Source organism: Cherax quadricarinatus, chromosome 79, assembly GCF_038502225.1.
Source record: "Cherax quadricarinatus isolate ZL_2023a chromosome 79, ASM3850222v1, whole genome shotgun sequence".
Taxonomy (NCBI): domain Eukaryota; kingdom Metazoa; phylum Arthropoda; class Malacostraca; order Decapoda; family Parastacidae; genus Cherax; species Cherax quadricarinatus.
In genome coordinates, this window is record NC_091370.1 from 10,590,620 (window position 1) to 10,604,041 (window position 13,422).

General features: G+C 43.1%; 1 protein-coding gene across 4 annotated transcripts in view; it reads left to right on the forward strand.

Moving 5' to 3' along the window:
* The first annotated feature begins 704 nt into the window (after window positions 1-704).
* The window catches only part of LOC128702649 (nucleolin-like), a 44,872-nt gene continuing 32,154 nt past the window's right edge, over window positions 705-13,422 (forward strand). Inside the window, exons 1-2 of one of the 4 annotated variants that reach the window (XM_053796991.2) lie at window positions 985-1,117; window positions 2,400-2,447. The gene's annotated coding sequence lies outside the window, so the exon portion shown is untranslated. Of the gene's footprint in view, window positions 912-973; window positions 1,118-1,726; window positions 1,882-2,399; window positions 2,448-13,422 lie in introns of those variants that run through there. The other 3 variants (XM_053796989.2, XM_053796993.2, XM_053796987.2) reach the window with 3 other exon arrangements.

Consider the following 13,422-nt stretch of genomic DNA (forward strand, 5'->3'; position numbering starts at 1 on the left):
GAACGAATCCCTGGTTCATTCACTGGTTCATTCAAAGATATATGGCGAACGAATCCCTGGTTCATTCACTGGTTCATTCAAAGATATATGACGAACGAATCCCTGGTTCAGTCACTGGTTCATTCAAAGATATATGACGAACGAATCCCTGGTTTATTCACTGGTTCATTCAAAGATATATGGCGAACGAATCCCTGGTTCATTCACTGGTTCATTCAAAGATATATGACGAACGAATCCCTGGTTCAGTCACTGGTTCATTCAAAGATATATGACGAACGAATCCCTGGTTCAGTCACTGGTTCATTCGAAGATATATGGCGAACGAATCCCTGGTTCATTCACTGGTTCATTCAAAGATATATAGCGAACGAATCCCTGGTTCATTCACTGGTTTATTCAAATATATATGACGAACGAATCCCTGGTTCATTCACTGGTTCATTCAAAGATATATGACGAACGAATCCCTGTTTCATTCACTGGTTTATTCAAATATATATGACGAACGAATCCCTGGTTCATTCACTGGTTCATTCAAAGATATATGACGAACGAATCCCTGGCTCAGTCACTGGTTCATTCAAAGATATATGACGAACGAATCCCTGGTTCAATCACTGGTTCATTCAGATCTGGTTGAACCTGGTTTGTTTACGACTACGATCAGCGTAATTACTGACGAGGTGGTGGCTGAGTGTGTGTGTGATACAGTGCGATATATCATGTGAAAAACTGCTACAGATACGTGGATTGCAAGTTGCAAATACAGTGTGTGTGTGTGTGTGCGCAACATGGCAGTGTTGATATTTGTTATTGTTAAAATTTAAGTTCGTATGTTGGACGGACATACATTTGACTGACGTAAATTCTTTGACACAAAGTTGGAAAAGATATGCCGTGCTGAATAGGTAAAGTTTGCTATTTTGGCTTAAATAGCAATGCTCTTTTTGCCGAATAAGGCAAGCGAGAATTTGTGTATGCAATTGTTTCGCAAAAATCATTCTGAACCTAACGAGAAAAATGTTTTATTGTTTATTAAATTATTATAAACTTGTCTAAAATGCTTTTAGCTGGATTAGGCTAAAGTACAATGCGCTTGTTTTAATAAGGTTAGGTAAGTTTTCTAACGTTCTTTTGGTATAAAATTATTAATTTTTACATTAACATAAATGAAAAAAATATATCATTAAACGTATAAAAGAAAATTTTACAAAGGACTAATTTTAAATGAGTTCTTGCTAACTGGCCAATTTTACATATACGGAACGACGTTATATATATATATGGCTTAGCGCTTCTTTTTGATTATAATAATAATATATATATATATATACACACATACATACACACACATACACACACATACACACTCAAATACACACACACATACATACACACATACATACATACACACATACACACACGTACACACACACATACACACACGTACACACACACATACATACACGTACACACATACACACGCATACATACACACACATACACATATATTATTCGCCCTTGTATGTAAACTTGAGTTAACTTTAGTGGATTACCTATATTTGACGATAGTAAATAGGCAGATTTGCCTTGTAAAGTAGATGGGACAAGAATTTTTGTACCCAAGGGTTAATCCTGGTCGTTGTATACAAGTGAATAATAAAGGAATGTTTGTGAACTTTGATATAACATGTCTGTGAAGATAATGTTAGAATATATTTAGAATAAATACTGATGCAATGGATATGATTAACGAATTACTGGTGAAGGAGCGGCAGTGCAAGGTTCACAGCGTATATTGGTGACTCACGATGGTACCTCACCATTGCCTCCAGCAGCACCTAAATATCAAGGCTCTTGTTGCTCCGTCGTGATCAGGTATCTCCAAACTTAAAACTTTGTGCTATCAGCTCTCTAATAGCAGAATGCCGTATTTATATTGTTATCTTCAACAACGTCAACGCTGTAAAGTGCTCACTCTGTCCTCCTGAACTAACATATTGCACCAACATTAATTCTCATTTCGTTCTCGTTCTAACCATCGTCTCCTCTAAACTTTGTGCACTCCTCTTCCAATGCAGCAGTCTGACTCGTATAGACTTGAATCTTTTTTAGTCTAATACATACATAAGAGGTGTTTACTGTGTCCACACCTCTTGTGTTTGAATTTAATTATTTAATTATCAGCATTTAATTATCACAATTGTGAAGGCTGATAATTAAAGCCTGAGAAATACCGTTTTGGACATCGAACTTTTCGCAGTTCGACCACCACCTGGGAACCAGTTCTAACACCAGGGTTTCCCTGTACAATGATTGTTTTACGATGATTCAGGTCCCAATTCTAAAACGAGTGGTACTGTACAATATAAATAAATAATCTTTTTCTGTTACAGGTGAGTGTAAGGTTACAGCTCATCGTGGGACAACTCACAGCTTGTCAGGTAAGTTCAATTTCCAATATATTTTCCAGCATGCGTAACTGAAATATACCTCATTGCTAAGTGCTTGTTGTATCAACACTTCGGAGTTTCTCCCGGTAAGTTACACTGAGAGGGTTGTGGGATTGTCTCGTCTCTCCAGCTCAACTGATCGTGGCTGGCTTGTATATATGACTTTGCAGCAGAGATCTCTGTCTACAGTACCTGCTTCAATTACAGTAGTTACCAGTAGTGTTACTACATCCTGATTATGTAGAGCCAAACGTGGCTCGCCAGTGTCTGTGTACTATATTAGTTCTGAAAGCTGTGTATCATGGTTCGATAGGATGTTAGTGGCTAGCGGTATGTTTTTAAAGTGGGTAAGTTCTAGTAAAGGCAGGCAGAGTTGACTCAGTATATTTCCGCCGTCTTGAATGTTTCTGGTCTGTGCCCGCCGTGTTATGAGGACGTCTGGTTATGCGTGGGTTCTCATTACTATATTTCCCTTGCATAAACACCGTAAATTTGGTTTACCTGACGAGAATAGAGATCCGTCGCGAGTATCTTAAAATTTAAGGAAATCCCAGTTACCACGATGTCGTAGGAAGGCCACGTCCAGTCATATATTTATTGTCCAAGAAACTCCCATTCTGGTTCAGTCCCATAAACCCTAAGTACACTATCAGTCTATATATGTTGCTCGTATCCACAACGATGATGGAGTTGAGTGGACGGTTGCAGCACAAGTTCCACCAAATGGTCTCGCTATCCCTTCGATTAAATGCTGAATATGAGAAATGGTGATACCGACAAGATGTGGAAAGTCACCTACGTGCAGTTCAGGACATCTATTAGAGGAAACGTTTCGCCACGAGTGACTTCTTCAGTCCTAATAGTCATTCGTGGGGAAAGCCTTTCCTCTGAACTGTGCATAAGTCTTTTTTCACAATGAGTGGTTTAAGGTTCCTCTGAAGTGAGCTGTTGGTGGTAAACATACGCTCTCACTTCACTTGAACTATAGCCCTTATGCCCGGTCTCGTTCCCCTGGCTGTGTACTTCACCACTCTAGAGAAGGACAGCAGCCTTTGCTTTCTCTGATCTGCTGTTTTTTGTTACGTGGGATCCCGATATAACCTGGATCCCACTCCGACGTCATCCGATCTTTACCTGTGGCAGCAGAAATGGTATACTTTGCCGGTATTTTTGATGAATATAACACACAACACCTGGATATATTTATTCTAAAGACATTTCGTCAACCAGTGGCTTTGATCAATTCATTACATCGGTATTTGGTGTGTTGAAATGGGAGACGGTAGAAGGCGAGGTAATCAGCCTGGTTAAAGATTCGTCACCTTTGTCTTGATAAATCTGAAGCATAGGCAGGAAAATGGTCTGATGAGGGATAACAGTTGAAGTTATCTTCACCGAGGGCGGGACCTACTAGTGGAAGCAAGTCTTGACGTAAAACTGGGTTAGATTTACGACACTTCCTTGTGAGTACCGTAGCGTAGCACAAGCCTCGTGGATTCCACCCCTTCCAACCCAACTTTGAAGTGTCGAGAATTCCAGAAGACCTGAACAAGCCGTGCGAAATTCCCTGTAAATTTATACGCGTGTGATCTCAGTGATATCGTGGGCGTCCATAACGTGTCGTGAGCTTTCTCTGTGCCTAGAAAGACCAGTTTGTATTCCCAAAAGATAGGTTCCCTTGACAGCTGTTGCCAAACCAGCCAGTGGGTCAAACGTAGATTGTCCTATACGAAATCCAGTCTGTTATTCCATGAATTCTCCCGAAGCCTCAGCGTATGCAAAGCACGTTCTTATCCACCTTTTTCACCGTTTTGCCCTTAAAGCTCGTTGATGAGACTGGCTCGTTGATGAGACTCGCTTTGTTGAGCTGTCAGGATATTTACCCGGTATTAAAACAGGGAGCAGAGCAGCCAATTTCCACGCTTTCCTGCACTGTTCCGCTGTTCCCCGTTACATCACACAATCTTAAACGATGCTCACCTCAGGGAAGATTCCTTGACTTTGGTGAGGGGCTCTTGATCTAGGGAATTGGGTCTGTGCTCCAGTTTCCTGAATTATGCCTGAATACTTTCTATCCCCCCCTCCAAAAACGCCGTATAATCCCTCGGGTTTAGCGCTCTCCGTGATTATAATTAACAAAGGTGTCGGATCATCCGGTAGTTGCAACAAGATGCCTTAACACAATCCTCTCCCAAAACTGCATCTTCCATCAGCAGAATGCTTTGTTTCTGTTATATGTCGTGCCGAATAGGTAAAATTGGTCAAATATCAAGAACTCTTTTAAAATTAAGCCCTTTCTAAAATTTTCTTTTGAACATTTAAAGGTATTTTTTTCATTTATGTTAATATAAAAATCAATGATTTTGTACCAAAAAATCCTTAGGAAACTTGGCCTTATCCAGCTAAATATATTTTATGAGTTCATAATTTAATAAGAAACAGTGAAATATATTTTTTCCGTTAGGTTCAGAATGATTTTTGCGAAATTATTGCATACAAAAATTTTCGATTGCCTTATTCGCCAAAATAACAAGTTTTATCTATTCGCCCCGAGATATATATTATATATATAATTTTTTTCAACAAGTTGGTCGTCTCCCACCGAGGCAGGGTGACCCAAAAAAGAAAGAAAATCCCCAAAAAGAAAATACTTTCATCATCATTCAACACTTTCACCACACTCACACATTATCACTGCTTTTGCAGAGGTGCTCAGAATACAACAGTTTAGAAGCATATACGTATAAAGTTACACAACATATCCCTCCAAACTGCCAATATCCCAAACCCCTCCTTTAAAGTGCAGGCATTGTACTTCCCATTTCCAGGACTCAAGTCCTGCTATATAAAAATAACCGGTTTCCCTGAATCCCTTCACTAAATATTACCCTGCTCACACTCCAACAGATCGTCAGGTCTCAAATACCATTCGTCTCCATTCACTCCTGTCTAACATGCTCATGCACGCCTGCTGTAAGTCCAAGCTCCTCGACCACAAAACCTCCTTTACCCCCTCCCTCGAATATATATTTTTTATTTTATTATCACACTGGCCGATTCCCACCAAGGCAGGGTGGCCCGAAAAAGAAAAACTTTCACCATCATTCACTCCATCACTGTCTTGCCAGAAGGGTGCTTTACACTACAGTTTTTAAACTGCAACATTAACACCCCTCCTTCAGAGTGCAGGCACTGTACTTCCCATCTCCAGGACTCAAGTCCGGCCTGCCGGTTTCCCTGAATCCCTTCATAAATGTTACTTTGCTCACACTCCAACAGCACGTCAAGTATTAAAAACCATTTGTCTCCATTCACTCCTATCAAACACGCTCACGCATGCCTGCTGGAAGTCCAAGCCCCTCGCACACAAAACCTCCTTTACCCCCTCCCTCCAACTTTTCCTAGGCCGACCCCTACCCCGCCTTCCTTCCACTACAGACTGATACACTCTTGAAGTCACTCTGTTTCGCTCCATTCTCTCTACATGTCCGAACCACCTCAACAACCCTTCCTCAGCCCTCTGGGCAACAGTTTTGGAAATCCCGCACCTCCTCCTAACTTCCAAACTACGAATTCTCTGCATTATATTCACACCACACATTGCCCTCAGACATGACATCTCCACTGCCTCCAGCCTTCACCTCGCTGCAACATTCATCACCCATGCTTCACACCCATATAAGTGCATTGGTAAAACTATACTCTCATACATTCCCCTCTTTGCCTCCAAGGACAAAGTTCTTTGCCTCCACAGACTCCTAAGTGCACCACTCACCCTTTTCCCCTCATCAATTCTATGATTCACCTCATCTTTCATAGACCCATCCGCTGACACGTCCACTCCCAAATATCTGAATACATTCACCTCCTCCATACTCTCCCCCTCCAATCTGATATTCAATCTTTCATCACCTAATCTTTTTATCCTCATAACCTTACTATTTTCTGTATTCACTTTTAATTTTCTTCTTTTGCACACCCTACCAAATTCATCCACCAACCTCTGCAACTTCTCTTCAGAATCTCCCAAGAGCACAGTGTCATCAGCAAAGAGCAACTGTGACAACTCCCACTTTTTGTGTGATTCTTTATCTTTTAACTCCACGCCTCTTGCCAAGACCCTCGCATTTACTTCTCTTACAGCCCCATCTATAAATATATTAAACAACCACGGTGACATCACACATCCTTGTCTAAGGCCTACTTTTACTGGGAAATAATTTCCCTCTTTCCTACATACTCTAACTTGAGCCTCACTATCCTCGTAAAAACTCTTCACTGCTTTCAGTAACCTACCTCCTACACCATACACTTGCAACATCTGCCACATTGCCCCCCTATCCACCTTGTCATACACCTTTTCCAAATCCATAAATGCCACAAAGACCTCTTTAGCCTTATCTAAATACTGTTCTCTTATATGTTTCACTGTAAACACCTGGTCCATACACCCCCTACCTTTCATATATATATATATATATATATATATATATATATATATATATATATATATATATATATATATATATATCGCAAACGGGCGAACTTTTAACATTGCCTCAGTCCACAGCAGGATTCGAACCTGTACACACTGTATCGAAGTACACAGTATTTCTGTGTGTATATACTGCGAATTTAATCCCTATTTTAGGGATTAGAGAAGTGTTGACTGGTGGTGAACAGGTGACGTGCAGCCTTAATGATCCTCGTGTAGTCAAAAGGCTTAATTAAAACCCCATTAACCAACTTAGATGAACTGCAGTGTAAGCGTCAATATTGTTGTGGTTGTTCACTAATTCTAATGGACGGCGTGGAATACTTCTCAAGACGCGGGACCGACCACCTCAAAACTGCTACTTTAAGGCTGATGGACTGATAACGCCAGCTTTACAACTCCACTGCTTTTGCTGTTTTTGTTTACCAATCCCCGTAACTGACGTTTGGCCTATTGTGTAGGCGAAACGTTTCGCCTACGCAGACCAAACGTATTTTTTGCCATTATTGCAACATAACGTAATAATGGAAAACACTGACAAAGACCCTGCTGGCCCATACAAGGCACAGCCTTCTCAATAACACAGATATAACGTGTTATATCTGCTAAGACACACTTTTATCAGAACTGCGTTCTAATAAAAGCGTAAGCGAATGTCTACATTCTCAGACACGGTGTTCCGAGTCCTTGACTCGTTATTTGAATACGGTGAAGGGTGTGGTGTTTACTCCTTGATTGTTAGATATGTCAGTGAAGGAGCTGCTGAAGTATTACCATGGTCAGGGTGTGGTTTGTATGAACTCTAGGCACAAGGGCAGCGGAAAACCAGCATATCATTGTTTATATTTGCTGGGAAAAAGGTCCTCCGGATGTTGTGTTGTGGGGCGAGGAATTGTTTGGGTGTTCGTGTTTACGACTCTGAGGCGTTCAGAGTGCTGTTTTGTCTTCAGTTGTTCGTATCTACGTCGAAGTTCAAAAACATTATATTTGGGTGTTCGTATCTACGTCGCTGAGAAGTTCGAAATGATGCATTATGCTTGGGTGTTCGTGTTTTCTTCCCAGCAGGATTCGAAGCCAGTGTGCAAATTGAACACGTATTCCGTCAACCATCCGGATAAATGGCTACGCTGTGTTCTCTATCCAGACGTTGTAAACATTAAAAGGGAATCAGTGTATTAAAAACTACGTTGCTCTCCAACTCCAAGGCTGAGGGACTAATTACTTCATCTTTTGTATTTAGTTCTACATTCCTCACACAGTCTTTATATTGATAAAGCCACTGGATGGCGAAACATCTACAAATAAAGATGCGCAGATGTTGCACATGTGCCTACTTCCTCACCTCCAGCCAGTGCCTGCTGGGACGAGCTCAGTAACTAGGCAGCGCTCCGTAGCTCTTTAGAAAGGTGCCACTGTTGTTTCTTGGGGTGCGGTTAGGTTTGGTGGTCTAGTGGTGTGGTGAAAAAAGTTAGACCTCGTGATAAGGATGTGAGGGACCAGACCTGGGAAAGTGATGGTTACCTGCTACCTGGAGTCTATCGGGAGGGTGTTCCAGGGGTCAACGCTCCCGCGGCCCGGTTCTTGACCAGGCCTTCAGGTGGATCAGGGTCTGATCAACCATCTCTCTTATGTGTTCTTGCTGGCGTTATATCTTGCTGTAACTCAATGGGTACGTAATCAGAAAAATGCGTAATACTTCCCTACCTTACTGGGGGTCATCACCCCCCGTTCTCGCTCCCAGACCAGGCCTTCAGGATGTTGGCATGATCAGTCAGGATATTAGTGCTAGTAGCATGAATCACAAGGCAAGTATTCCAGTGTAGTTGTTCAGGGACCCTCTGGAATGAATAGTGTGTCCAATTCTCTTATAAGTCTGGAAGTTGCTGGCTTGATCAGCCTTGGCCTTGTGATGAATGGTTTTGAAAACCGACAAGTTGAAAATTGAGACACTTATGCAACATATGGGAATCTTTGTTGAGGAAACGTTTCGCCACACAGTGTCTTCATCAGTCCATTGCAAAGTAGAAATGTGTAAGGAGAGGAGGAGTTTGAGGTAATCAGTCCCTCAGCCTGGAGTCGATGTGTTCAGTCCATCAATCTTGTAGAATATACAGCAAAGGGCCGTAGACGTGGCTTATATACTGTCGTCAGGTGAGGCGAAGCAGGAGGCGGGGTCATAGTGGTACCATCCACTAGTCGAAGTAGGTCTTCGTCCAAAGGTTGGACAAGTGTTGAAGAATTCTTTGTATCAAGATCCCATGATGATGCAGTGTCTTGACAGTTGTGATGAGATCTTGATACAAAGAATTCTTCAAAACTTGTCCAACCTTCGGACGAAGACCTACTTCGACTAGTGGATGGTACCACTATGACCCCGCCTCCTCCTGCTTTGCCGCACCTGACTACCGTATATAAGCCACGTCTACGGCCCTTTGCTGCACATTCTACAAGATTGATGGACTGAACACATCGACTCCAGGCTGAGGGACTGATTACCTCAAACTCCTCCTCTCGTTACACCTTTCTACTTTATATTGGACTGATGAAGTCACTGTGTGGCGAAATGTTTCCAAAATAAAGATTACATATGTTGCATAAGTGTCTCAATCAGCACCTTTGGTTTATAGTAAACATTTCTTAAGATGGCCTGGTGGTTAACGCTCTCGCCTCACACGGCGAGGGCCTGGGTTCGATTCCCAGCCAGAGTAGAAACATTGGACGTGTTTCCTTCCACCTGTTGTCTATGTTCCCCATCAGTAAAATGGGTACCTGGGTGTTAGTCGACTGGTGTGGGTCGCATCCTGGGACACTGACCTAAGGAGGCCTGGTCACAGACCGGGCCGCGGGGGCGTTGACCCCCGGAACTCTCTCCAGATAAACTCCAGATCTCCAGATAAACATATGCAATATTTGGGTATGTTAACTGACGAAACGTTAATTGGCTTTGGGTTCGAGAAGGACCTGCCTAGTATGAGCCAGTAGGCCTGCTGTAGTGTTCCTTCTTATGCAACAGTTAGGTATCTTTATTTCGAAACGTTTCGCCTACGCAGTAGGCTTCTTCAGTCGAGTACAGAAAGTAGGCAGGAGCAGTAGAGATTTGAAGACGATGTAATCAGTCCATCACCCTTGAAGTCGTAGATTTGAGGTTGTCAGTCCCTCAGCCTGGAGAAGTTCTGTTCCAAAGTCTGGAACTTTGGCGCGGAACTTCTCCAGGCTGAGGGACTGATTACATCGAACTGACGAAACTAAGACACATATGCAACATCTGGTTATCTTTATTGTAGACGTTTCGCCATCCAGTGGCTTTATCAATACAAATTCCAGGACATAACTTGAAGATAGTAGAACTATGTACAGAAGATGAGGTAATGAGTCCCTCAGCCTTGAAGTTGGTGCGAAGAGCACCGTAGTCGTGGAGATTCTGAAGCAGAAGCAAGGAGCCTGGCGTTTTTATACTAATGTCCCGGAATTTGTATTGATAAAGCCACTGGATGGCGAAACGTCTACAATAAAGATACCAAGATGTTGCATACATCATAGTTTCATCTTGTCGGTATTGCATACCATTCTTGTGCAACTTACATCGAACTACTACTACTCTCTTTACACCGTTCTTCTTTGTATTGGACTAATGAAGACACTGTCGCGAAACGTTTCTTTAATAAAGATTTCCAACTGTTACACATGTGCCTCTTCACCTCGTCAGTATTATATACCCTGGGAATATATATTTATAAATTACTCAAGCCTTACAAACCTTGAAATATTACAACTAACAACGATCGTGTTTGTCACTACTGCAGAAAGAATGAGATTTCAGTATCGGGGAGGCAATAAACGGTATCTACTCTCCAAAAGGGAAACTAAAAATGAGTGCACTCGTGTATACTCCTTGAGTGGTTTACACACACGTGTCTCTTGGCACGAGAGAGGTTCATGTCACAGGATTTCCTTGATGGACCAGGTGACTAAATTAGCACCATTGTGATGACGTTATTCCTACTGCATTCTTATATTCTTTTACGTCTTAAGACGTTTCAACTGCTTGGATTATTAGGAAGAAACACACACACACACACACACACACACAGTACAAAGGAACAGTAAGTATAACACACACACAGTACAGAGAGTAAGTGTAACACACACAGACAGTATAGAGTAAGTGTAAAAGACACACAATACAGAGGGTCAGTAAGTATGACAGACACAGTACAGAGGGACAGTAAGTGTAACAGACACAGACAGAGAGGGACAGTAAGTGCAACACACAGTAGAGAGGGACAGTAAGTGCTACAGACAGACAGGGAGACAGACATGAAAGTCAGTGCCTTGACCTAATTTCATGCTGGTGTAGGTAACTAGTTGGATTTTGTCGCAAGAATTAGGTTTCAAAGGTGTGGACGGTGACATAACGATACCTGATACCTTACCTCATATTTGCACGGGCAGAGAGTGAGAGAGTGAGAGAGTGAGAGAGTGAGAGAGTGAGAGAGTGAGAGAGTGAGAGAGTGAGAGAGTGAGAGAGTGAGAGAGTGAGAGAGTGAGAGAGTGAGAGAGTGAGAGAGTGAGAGAGTGAGAGAGTGAGAGTGAGAGAGTGAGAGGTGGGGGAGGGGAGAGGGAAGGGGAGAGGAAGAATGGCGGATGTTGAAAAGCAAGGAAGTAGCAATTAAGAAAATGACCTACCTCTCTCTCTCTCTCTCTCTCTCTCAGAAACACGCAGGAACCATACGTAGCTTTAAGACGAGCTATGATAAAGCTCATGGAGCAGGGAGAGAGAGGCCCAGTAGCGATCAGTGAATAGGCGGGGCCAGGAGCTGTGACTTGACCCCTGCAACCACAAATGGGTATACACACACACACACACACACACACACACACACACACACACTTAGCTTTTTATAATATGAAGAAGAGAACCACATATGCCAAGAGACTTATTACCTGGATCTAATCTTAAGCACTGCAGCAGGACCCAGGAGCTGCAGCACAGCCCTGGGAAGCGCACCTCATCAGCACACACTGGTGGAGACTAATTCAACACAGGAGTAACTCGAGTCAATATTAGACACCCTCTTGACAACAATGCCAGGTGGACCGGTGGTTAAGAAACCCCAAGCCCAACACCTGGGGTACAAGAGGTGGGATCCAAGAGGTGGGATCTAAGGAGGAGGATCGAATAGGTGGGATCTAAAAGCTGGAATCTGAAAGCTGGGATCCAAGAGCTGGAATCTGAAGGCTGGGATCCAAAAGTTAGCATCAGAGACTTGGATCCCAGCTCTTGGATCCCAAGAGATGAGGCTCAACTGGTTGAGCGCGCGCGCGCGCACACACACACACACACACACACACACACACACACAGACACACGCGCGCGCGCACACACACACACACACACACACACACACACACACACACACACACACACACACACACACACACACACACACACACACACACAGAAATATAGAAGGCAAAGGACCCAGGAGAATAAGGAGAGCAGTCGTAGAGCCAGAAACGAATATGCACAGATAAGAAGGGAGGCCCAAAGACAATATGAAAACGACATAGCAGCGAAAGCCAAATCTGACCCGAAACTGTTGTACAGCCACATCAGGAGGAAAACAACAGTCAAGGACCAGGTAATCAGGCTAAGGAAGGAAGGAGGAGAGACAAGAAATGACCGTGAAGTATGTGAGGAACTCAACAAGAGATTCAAAGAAGTGTTCACAGAGGAGACAGAAGGGGCTCCAGAAAGACGGAGAGGTGGGGCACACCACCATGTGCTGGACACAGTGCACACAACCGAGGAAGAAGTGAAGAGGCTTCTGAGTGAGCTAGATACCTCAAAGGCAATGGGGCCAGATAACATCTCCCCATGGATATTGAGAGAGGAAGCAGAGGCGCTATGTGTACCCCTAACAACAATATTCAATACATCTATCGAAACAGGGAGATTGCCTGAGGCATGGAAGACAGCAAATGTAGTCCCAATCTTTAAAAAAGGAGACAGACATGAAGCATTAAACTACAGACCAGTGTCACTGACATGTATAGTATGCAAAATCATGGAGAAGATTATCAGGAGAAGAGTGGTGGAACACCTAGAAAGCAACGATCTCATCAACAGCAGCCAACATGGTTTCAGGGACGGGAAATCCTGTGTCACAAACCTACTGGAGTTCTATGACATGGTGACAGCAGTAAGACAAGAGAGAGAGGGGTGGGTGGATTGCATTTTCTTGGACTGCAAGAAGGCGTTTGACACAGTTCCACACAAGAGATTGGTGCAAAAACTGGAGGACCAAGCAGGGATAACAGGGAAGGCACTACAATGGATCATGGAATACTTGTCAGGAAGACAGCAGCGAGTGATGGTACGTGGCGAGGTGTCAGAGTGGGCACCTGTGACCAGCGGGGTCCCACAGGGGTCAGTCCTAGGACCAGTGCTGTTTCTGGTATTTGTGAACG